Consider the following 8,721-nt stretch of genomic DNA (forward strand, 5'->3'; position numbering starts at 1 on the left):
GGAGACATGCCTAGTAAGAAGTTCCTGTGGCCAAGGTCAAAAAGGTTGCTTCCTATGTTCTCCTATATGACTGTTATGGAAAAGCTCTCAGTTTTTCCCATTGGATGATATTAACTATGGTTTTTTTTTTTAATGTTTATTTTTTATTTTTGAGAGAGAGAGACAGAATGCGAGCAGGGGAAGGGCAGAGAGAGAGGGAAACACAGAATCCAAAGCAGGCTCCAGGCTCTGAGCTGTCAGCACAGAGCCTGAAGCGGGGCTCAAACCCACTAACTGTGAGATCACAACCTGAGCCAAAGTCAGACATTTAACTGTCTGAGCCACCCAGGTGCCCCTTAACTGTGAGTCTTTCATACATGCCCTTTATGGTGTTGAGGTATGCACTGTCTATCCCTGCTTTGTTGAGGTTTTAATCAAGAATGGATGCTGTATGTGGGGAAAGGCTGTTTCTGCATATATTGAGAGGGTCATACAGTTATTATTCTTTATGAATGTAGTTTATCACATTGATTGATTCATGAATATTGAACCACCCTTCAAGGAATATTGAACCACCCAATCAAGGAATAAATCTCACTTGATCGTGGTGAATAATTCTTTTAATGTACGGTTGTTGGATTCATTCTGCTAGTATCTTGTTAAGAATTTTTGCATCCATGTTCATCAGGGATATTCCCCAGAATAGATCACATACTGGGTCACAAATAAGGCCTCAACAGGTACAAAAAGACTGAGATCATACCACACATATTTTCAGACCACAATGCTATGAAACTTGAAGTCAACCACAAGAAAAAAATTTAGACCATGAATACATAGATGTTAAAGAGCATTCTACTGAAGAATGAATGAATGAGCCAGGTAAATTAAAGAATAAAAAAAATACATAGAAGCAAGTGAAAATGCAACAGCTTAAAACTTTTGTGATGCAGCAAAAGCTGTCATAATAGGGAAGTACAGAGAAATACAGGTCTACCTCAAGAAGCAAGAAAAGTCTTGAACACAACTGAACCTTACACCTAAAGGAGCTAGAAAATGACCAGCAAAGAAAGACTAAAGCCAGCAGAAGAAGAGAATAATAAAGATTAGAACAGAAATAAATGATACAGAAACAACAACAAAAAATAGTAGAAAAGAGCAATGAAACTAGGAGCTGGTTCTTTGGAAGAATAAAATTAACAAACCCCTAGCCAGACTTATCAAAAATAAAAGAGAAAGGAACCAAATAAAATCACAAATGAAAGAAGAGAGATCGTAATCAACATTTCAGACATACAAATAATTATAAGAGAATATTATGAAAATTATATGCTGATAAATTGGGCAACCTAGAAAGAAGATGGATAGATTCCTAGAAACATACACATTACCAAAACTGAAACAGGAACAAACAGAAAATCTGAACAGACTCATAGCCAGTAATGAAATTGAATCAGTGGAGTGCCTGGGTAGCTCAGTTGGTTAAGCATCCGACTTCAGCTCAGGTCATTATCTTGCAGTTCATGGGATTGAGCCCCACGTAGGGCTCTGTGCTGACAGCTTAGAGCCGGGAGCCCACTTCTGATTCTGTCTCTCTCTCTCTCTCTCTCTCTCTCTCTCTGCCCCTTCTGCACTCACACTCTTTTTGTCTCTTTTTCAAAAATAAATAAACATTAATTAAAAAAAGAAAGAAATTGAATCAGTCACCAAAAATCTCCCCAAAAATTCAAGTTCAGGGCCAGATGACTTTCCAGGGGAATTCTACCATTTACAGATTTAATACCTATTATTCTCAAACTGTTCCAAAAAATAGAAATGGAAAGAAAACTTCTAAAGTCATTCAACAAGGCCAGCATTACTTTGATTCCAAAACCAGACAAAAACCCCACTAAAAAAGAGAATTATAGGCAATATCTCTGACTTAAATCTTTCACTTTCGAAAGCTAACAAGTCATTATTTTTATTTTTGTTAAACAATTTAACAAATGTTTATTTATTGGAAGAGAGAGAGAGAGAGAACACATGAGTGGGGGAGGGGGAGGGAGAGAGAGAGAATCCCAAGCAGGCTCTGCGCTCAGCATGGAACCCAAAGCAGGGCTTGATCTCATGAAGCGTGAGATCATGCCTTGAGCCCAAATCAAGAGGCAGACGCTTAACAAACTGAGCCACACAGGAGCCACCCAAAATTTAATTTTTAGTCATCAATTTATTAGGTCGATGAGCCATTTAAAACTGTGTACCCAAAAGCAATACTGGGGAGAAATATTAAATTTCTTTTTTCTTTTTCTTTTTAGAGAGAGAACGCATAAGCAGGGGAGAGGGGCAGAGGAAGAGAGAATCTTAAGCAGGCTCCATGCTCAGTACAGAGCCTGATGTGCGGCTCGATCCCACGACCCCGGGATCATGACCTAAGCTGAACTTAAAGAGTCAGACACAATGGAATGGGCCACCCTGATACCCCTAAATTTCATTTAATTAAAAAGATTTGCATGCATTTTTATAACTCCCCATTCTGCCTATGAACTTATCCATGGGCATGAATACAAAGATGGGCATCCACTGCCAGGCTTGTTAGCAGAATAATCATGGTGTGGACCGTGGTGACTCAGGCCTTGTTGACCTAGGCTTGTCTTGGCTGCCACTTGCTGAGAGCATTCAATTTTGGCAAACACAAATGCAACTTCAGACATGGAAACTGACTAGCAGCACTCAATTACAAAGTAACTGTTCAACATCCAGAATTGTTTATAGTAACGTGGGTGAACACACAGAGCAACAATTTTCATAGAAATCCTATAGCTCAGAGAACACATCCATGTTTGCAAAACAACTTCCTAGTTTATTGTTTTGCCTGGGACTACCTGGCCTTGCTAAAAATCTGCTATTTAAACACTGGTAATAAGTTTTTGAAATTTAGAAATGTAACACAGAGAACTCACTCATCCAGTGTGACTGAGGAAGGAGGAGTTATATAAAGGCAGCTGCTAACTGAAGTTAAAAAGATTTTCTTGTTCAAAAGGGCTCCTGATTTCGATTTACTTTCCTGCCTTAGATAACACAAAACTAAAAAGTTCAAAATGTAGCTACTGTAAGAAACAATAGTTCAAATGCTTTGTATCTGCGAACCAACATCCAAAGACTATTTTCAAGTTCATATATTTCTGATCAAGACAAAGCCTGCTCCCTCGTGGAATTTTAGCATCTCTTGAGGGGAAAAATCCTTTGTTTCACAGAGAAGTAAGAAAATCACAAAACTAAGCAAAAATATTTTATGTCCCCTTTAAAAAGTTAACTTAAAAATCCAAAAGACTAGTTTCAGTCCTGTTAGATGGAAATTGTCATGGGATGGGTGTTTGTCCACCAGGGCAATAAAAATTCTGTATTAAGCACCTTATTTCACCTGGTGCTCCATTTATTCTCCCACAAATGTCTAGCCTGTACAAGTACCCCATAAACATACACACCGTCCCCCCATCTTGCTGTAGCTTAAGTGTCATCGTCTCCCCCAGTATTCTACTTCTCTGTAACAAAATATGTAGACGTGATAGCCATGGGGTATTGTTTCCTGGCACTAAGTTGAAATAATTCTGGCAACCGTGACCCCAGAGAGATTTCAGAGATTTCACCATCTGAGTGGCTGGCCGAGTTGCCTAAGAGCACAGACCAACACAATAGCTCAGAGGATTACTGCAATATTGGGGAAAACATTCCAGAACAAGTCACCGGTATTTACAGTAATAGCTTAAAAATGTTTCCAATATGTAACTGTGTCTACTTGACTTAAAGAAGAACTCTATTATGGAAGTATTGACCTATATAACTTGGCGTGTTTGTATATGTATCAGGATAGGTAAGGATGTGCACTCCAAGAACAAATCATTTGGTTTACTTTGTAGAAACACGCATTTTTCTTTTTACCAAAATCTGTTCTGAGAAGAGATTCTTGTGGCAGGGGCTGCTAGTTGCTCTCTACTCTCTGTTCTCACCTTCTTTTTGAGCAATGCGATTTTTAACAGGCACATGGCTGCCCTAATAGATGCCCTGTTACCCAGCCTCCCTTGCAGCTGAGCATGGTCCTGTGAGGAAGGTCTGGTCAATGAGAGGTAAACAAAAATGCCAGAGAGCAGCTCGCGGAACCTTGCGAGACAGTCGGCTCACACATGCCCTTTGCCTTTTTTTCTCATCCCTTCACCCCTCCTGCTGCCTGGGAACAGATGCCACCTTGGAGCATGAACACGAGGTCACGCTGCACAGGAAACAGCCCGGTGAGCTGTTTTCTAAGGATTTCCTGGAGCAGAGCCACCCTACCAGCCCCACACTATTTTATTCTACCCTTTTCCATGAGAGAAATTCATGCAGGTTTCTTGAGCTCTTTTGAGTTTCTGTAACTTGGGCAAGCAACTTTTCTGTTGCTCGTACACACACCTAAAGTTATAGGATGTGACTTGGTATGAAGCAGACTGCTAAGTTCCCATCTGACAGACCACAAATATATAGAAAAATACAGAAGGAGGCACTAAATCTACTAGGAACAATAAAGAATTTTGAACAGGTGCCTGTTAAGGCGAGGTGACCATTTAGATGGAACATAGAGAGAGGATCTGCCTCAAGTCCACACAGGATAGGACGAGGGTGGATCAAATGTCCAGAGCTGTTTGAAAAGCCTGGTGGGCTAAAAGGAGGTAATCCAGGCCCACCCATGGCCTTGTGGTAATAAGCTCAGAGGCTGGAAGGGAAGCCTGGCTGGAAGGGACTCTGAGAAGGTATGTGGGCCAGGCTTACACCAGCCCAGCTCCCGTTCCTTGAAGCTGGCGCTGCTTGCTCTAACCTTTGACCCCCTGCACAGCCCCACATGGAGGAAAGGACTGGGCAACTGCACTCTTGTTCCTCTAATGCCCCCACTGCAAAAATAACCCCCAGCTGCTCCAGTAGTGCTGGAGGGCATGGGGACCAGCCCGACTTTACACTTCACACTGGAGTGCTGAGAGCAAAGGGCAACCCACTCAAGCGAGCATCGGATGCCTGAAGCTTCCCCTTCCTTCTCCGAGTGTGGCAGCTGCAGCCAGAAGGAGACCCAGATCACGCTTGCAGTCCCAAATACTTGGTAAGCACACAGGAATTGCAGCAGAGGAGGTAGCCATTCCTGGGTGCCCAGGCTCCCCTTGAGAGGGAATGCAAAGTCAGGGACAGAGAGCTGCTAAAAAAAAAAAAAAAAAAAAAAGTCCACAGAAAGCCCCCACCTGTGGGGAAGTCAGAGCAAAACTGAATAGGCTCCTGTCTGCCCCAGCGTCAACCCCAGGAAGGGACAGCTGCCGTGACCTGGACATGATAACAAGGAAACAAGCCAGAACAAAAGTTGCAGGGACTGGAGCCCAGCAATGCCCAATAGATGTGAAAGGCACGGGGTCCCTCTTTCAGAACGGGGCAGGGGCAGGAAAGGCGAGGGAATTGCCCAGATAAGCCAGGAAAGATGCTGTTGTTTTTCAGTTTACTTATTTACTTTGAGACAGAGCATGAGTAGGGCAGGGGGAGGGATGGAAGGAGCGGGGAGGAGAGGGAGAGAATGAGGCAGGAGGAGAGAGAGAATCCCAAGCAGGCTGTGCACTGTCACCACAGGGCCCAACGCAGGGCTTGATCCTACAAACTGAGAGATCATGACCTGAGCAGAAACCAAGAGTCAGATGCTTGACCAACTGACTGAGCTGCCCAGGTGCCCCAAGATGCAGGTTTTTAAGTTCCACACTATTTCAAGGTAAAGGAGTTTATTTTCAACAGTTGGTTCAAGACCCTGCTTCATCACTTTCTTAATAGAGCTCAGACATATTCCTCTCTGAAGGGAAGACACACTTCTGTGCTCCAGGGCCTCCTTTGAATATGGAGACTTCCCCTCTTGGAGCTTTCTAGACACTCGGGCTAAGAAGGTAAATACCTCCTACAGAGACAGCCCTTTCCATTTCTCGACCTGACGGTCTGCCATTAATTTGTACATCGCTTCTGTGAAAGTGACCAGCGTCTCTCTCTGCCTGGTAGGCAGAATAGTAACTAGAACAAGCAGACGGAAGTGCAAGGGCACCCAGCAAAGTATTGGCAAAGTGCCCGACTCAGGATGCCTGTGTCAGCTTGATAAGTCCTCCAAAGCACCATACTATCGTTGCAGAGTGAGAACTGCAGGGTGGGGAGAGAGGTAGGGACGATGCTGATGATGCAAAATGCTGGTAACCTTGACTCACCCAGTTTTTAGATTCATCAGTTTGAATATCAAGAGACTTGCTTTTCTTCTGTCTCTCTCCCCCTCTTTCCCTTTGGTCAGCTTCTGGAGCTTTTAAGCACCACACCACCTGAAAGCATGCTCTTAGATTCTCTCCAACCCACAGACTGACAAGATCCTTGAGTCTTAGATCATTTCCTACTGAAATAATATCTGCTCACTCTCCACCTCAAACGGCACACTCTCAAATTTTCTGAAATGAAATCAGCAAATATTTATTGAGTACCTCTCCTCGGTAGCCTGAGTGTAATCATGAGATCAGGAAGATACAATGGCTATCTTCGAGGAGCTCATGTTCTATCTGGGGAGGACACACACACACACACACACACACACACAAAGTAACTGTTCAAAGACAACAATTGATAAGACACCATCAAGGTTTCATTTGTTATTTTTCCAAAAGCATGGACAAAAACTGTTGTATTATTTAGATGAAGGAGGGACCTTCAGCCTAAGTTTGCAAAGGCTAAAGACTTCAGAGACCAAATAGGACTGTGATAGCATATGGCGTAGGTTAAATTGTGTCCCCCTCCCAAAATTCCTATGCTGAAATCCTAACCTGAGGCCCTCAGAATGTGCCCTTATTTGGAGACGAGGTCTTTAAAGAGGTAATTAAGTTAAGAGGAGGTCATGAGTATGGGCCTGAATTTATCAGTAGGATTTGTATTCTTAAAAGAAAGGGAAATTTGTAGACAGAAGCTCAGAGAGAAAAGACAATATGAAGAGACACAAGATGCCCATCTGCAAGCCACAGAGAGTGCCCTCAAACAGACATGTCCCTCACAGCCTTCACAAGGAAGCAACACTGCTCCCACCTCGATTTTGGACTTCTAGCCTCCAGAGATGTGAGTGAATATGTTGCTAGATTGCTTTTTAAGCCACCCGGGCTGTAGAACTCTCTCATGGAAGACCGTTCTACACCCAGGCTGTAGAACTCTCTTATGGAAGTCTTTTCAAGTGAAAAGAATACCACTTGACACACGGGTCAGTTCTGAGTAAGCACAGGAGGATGAGGAAAGCCTTACATGTGAGTGAAACAGCAAAAATGAAGTAAGCCAATCAGAACGCTAGGAATAGTCTGAGACAAGCAATTTACCTAAAGCAAAATGTTCACGTAGGAGAGTGGCAGAACACAGCTGGTCAGGTTAAGGAGTCTTCAGGTCTGTGTTCCACACTAAGGAATTTGGAATTTATTCTAAAGGCAGAGGAGATGTTTGGTGGCATTTCATCGGGGGTCATGTCCTAATAGCCATGGTGTGTTAGCAGGTCGGAGAGCAAGAAGGATTAGAAAAAGAAGCCTAGAAGAGGGTTGCTCAGTTCTAAGAGTGGTTCCTAAGCTTGACTGCAAATTGGAATCACCTGGTGCAATTGCCTGACTGATGGACCCACCCCCGGATACCCGTGGCATCACTCTGGGAACTTGTCATGTACCTCGTGTGGCACAAAAGACTTTGCTGACTTACTTGAGGATCTTGACCTGGGGAGATTATCCCAACTTGTCTGGGGGGTAGCGATGGGGGCTAAATGTGATCACCAGTATCCCTGCGGGAGAAACGTGAGATGCAACCTAGAACAAGAAGCAGGCGATGTGACGTCTGAAGCAGGGGGAGAAAAGGCCACATGATGGGACCACTTATGAAGCAACCGAACAGCTTCTAGAAGATGGAAAAGCCAAGGAAACAAATTATCCCCTAGTGCTTCCAGAGGGAGAGACAGTTTTAAGTTTGGCCCAGTGAGACTCATTTTAGACTTCTGGCATCCAGAACTATAGGAAAATAAACTTGTGTTCTTTTAAGCCACTAAGTTGGCGGTAAGCTTGTTACAGCAGTCATAGAAAACGAATATACCTGGGGAAAATTTATGCAAGTTTGATATCTGGGCCTTTTTCCAGAGCCACTGAACCTGAGGGTGGTCCAGGCATTGCTAGCATCTCCCTGGTGGGCTGCTAAGTCGAGAGCCTCTGAGGCAATAGGAGGCAGTATCCAAGACCTGGAGCAGGAACCATGCTGGAGCGAGGAAGAAAGAAATGCTCAAGATATTGTGAAGAACAAAACAGTTGGGATCTAATAGGCTATGCAGCTACCACACGGAGGGAAAGAGGCAAGAATCAAAAACGGATCAGCTTTAGAACCTATGTACACAGAGCACCCAGGCCTTTCCGAGGCTGGGGAAGGAGGGCAGGTATGCTATGACCAGGGTGGGCTTGTGCTCAGGTACTCATACAAATGTGCAGTGAGAACTGAGGAGAAAGCAGGGCTGGAGACAGGATTTGGGAATTATCAGCAGAGGTGGAAGTTGAAGGTTCAACAGCGACATATCCAAGGGAGTTTTGAATAGAAGAAAAAAAATGGGAGTGAGGAAGAACAGAACCATGCCTCTCCCATACAATCGTCAAGAGTGGGAAGAGTGAGGAGACAGAAGCGTATTCATCAGGTTCTCTAGACAATTAGAACTAATAGGATATGTACACA

The sequence above is a fragment of the Acinonyx jubatus genome, chromosome A1, assembly GCF_027475565.1.
Source record: "Acinonyx jubatus isolate Ajub_Pintada_27869175 chromosome A1, VMU_Ajub_asm_v1.0, whole genome shotgun sequence".
Classification (NCBI taxonomy): domain Eukaryota; kingdom Metazoa; phylum Chordata; class Mammalia; order Carnivora; family Felidae; genus Acinonyx; species Acinonyx jubatus.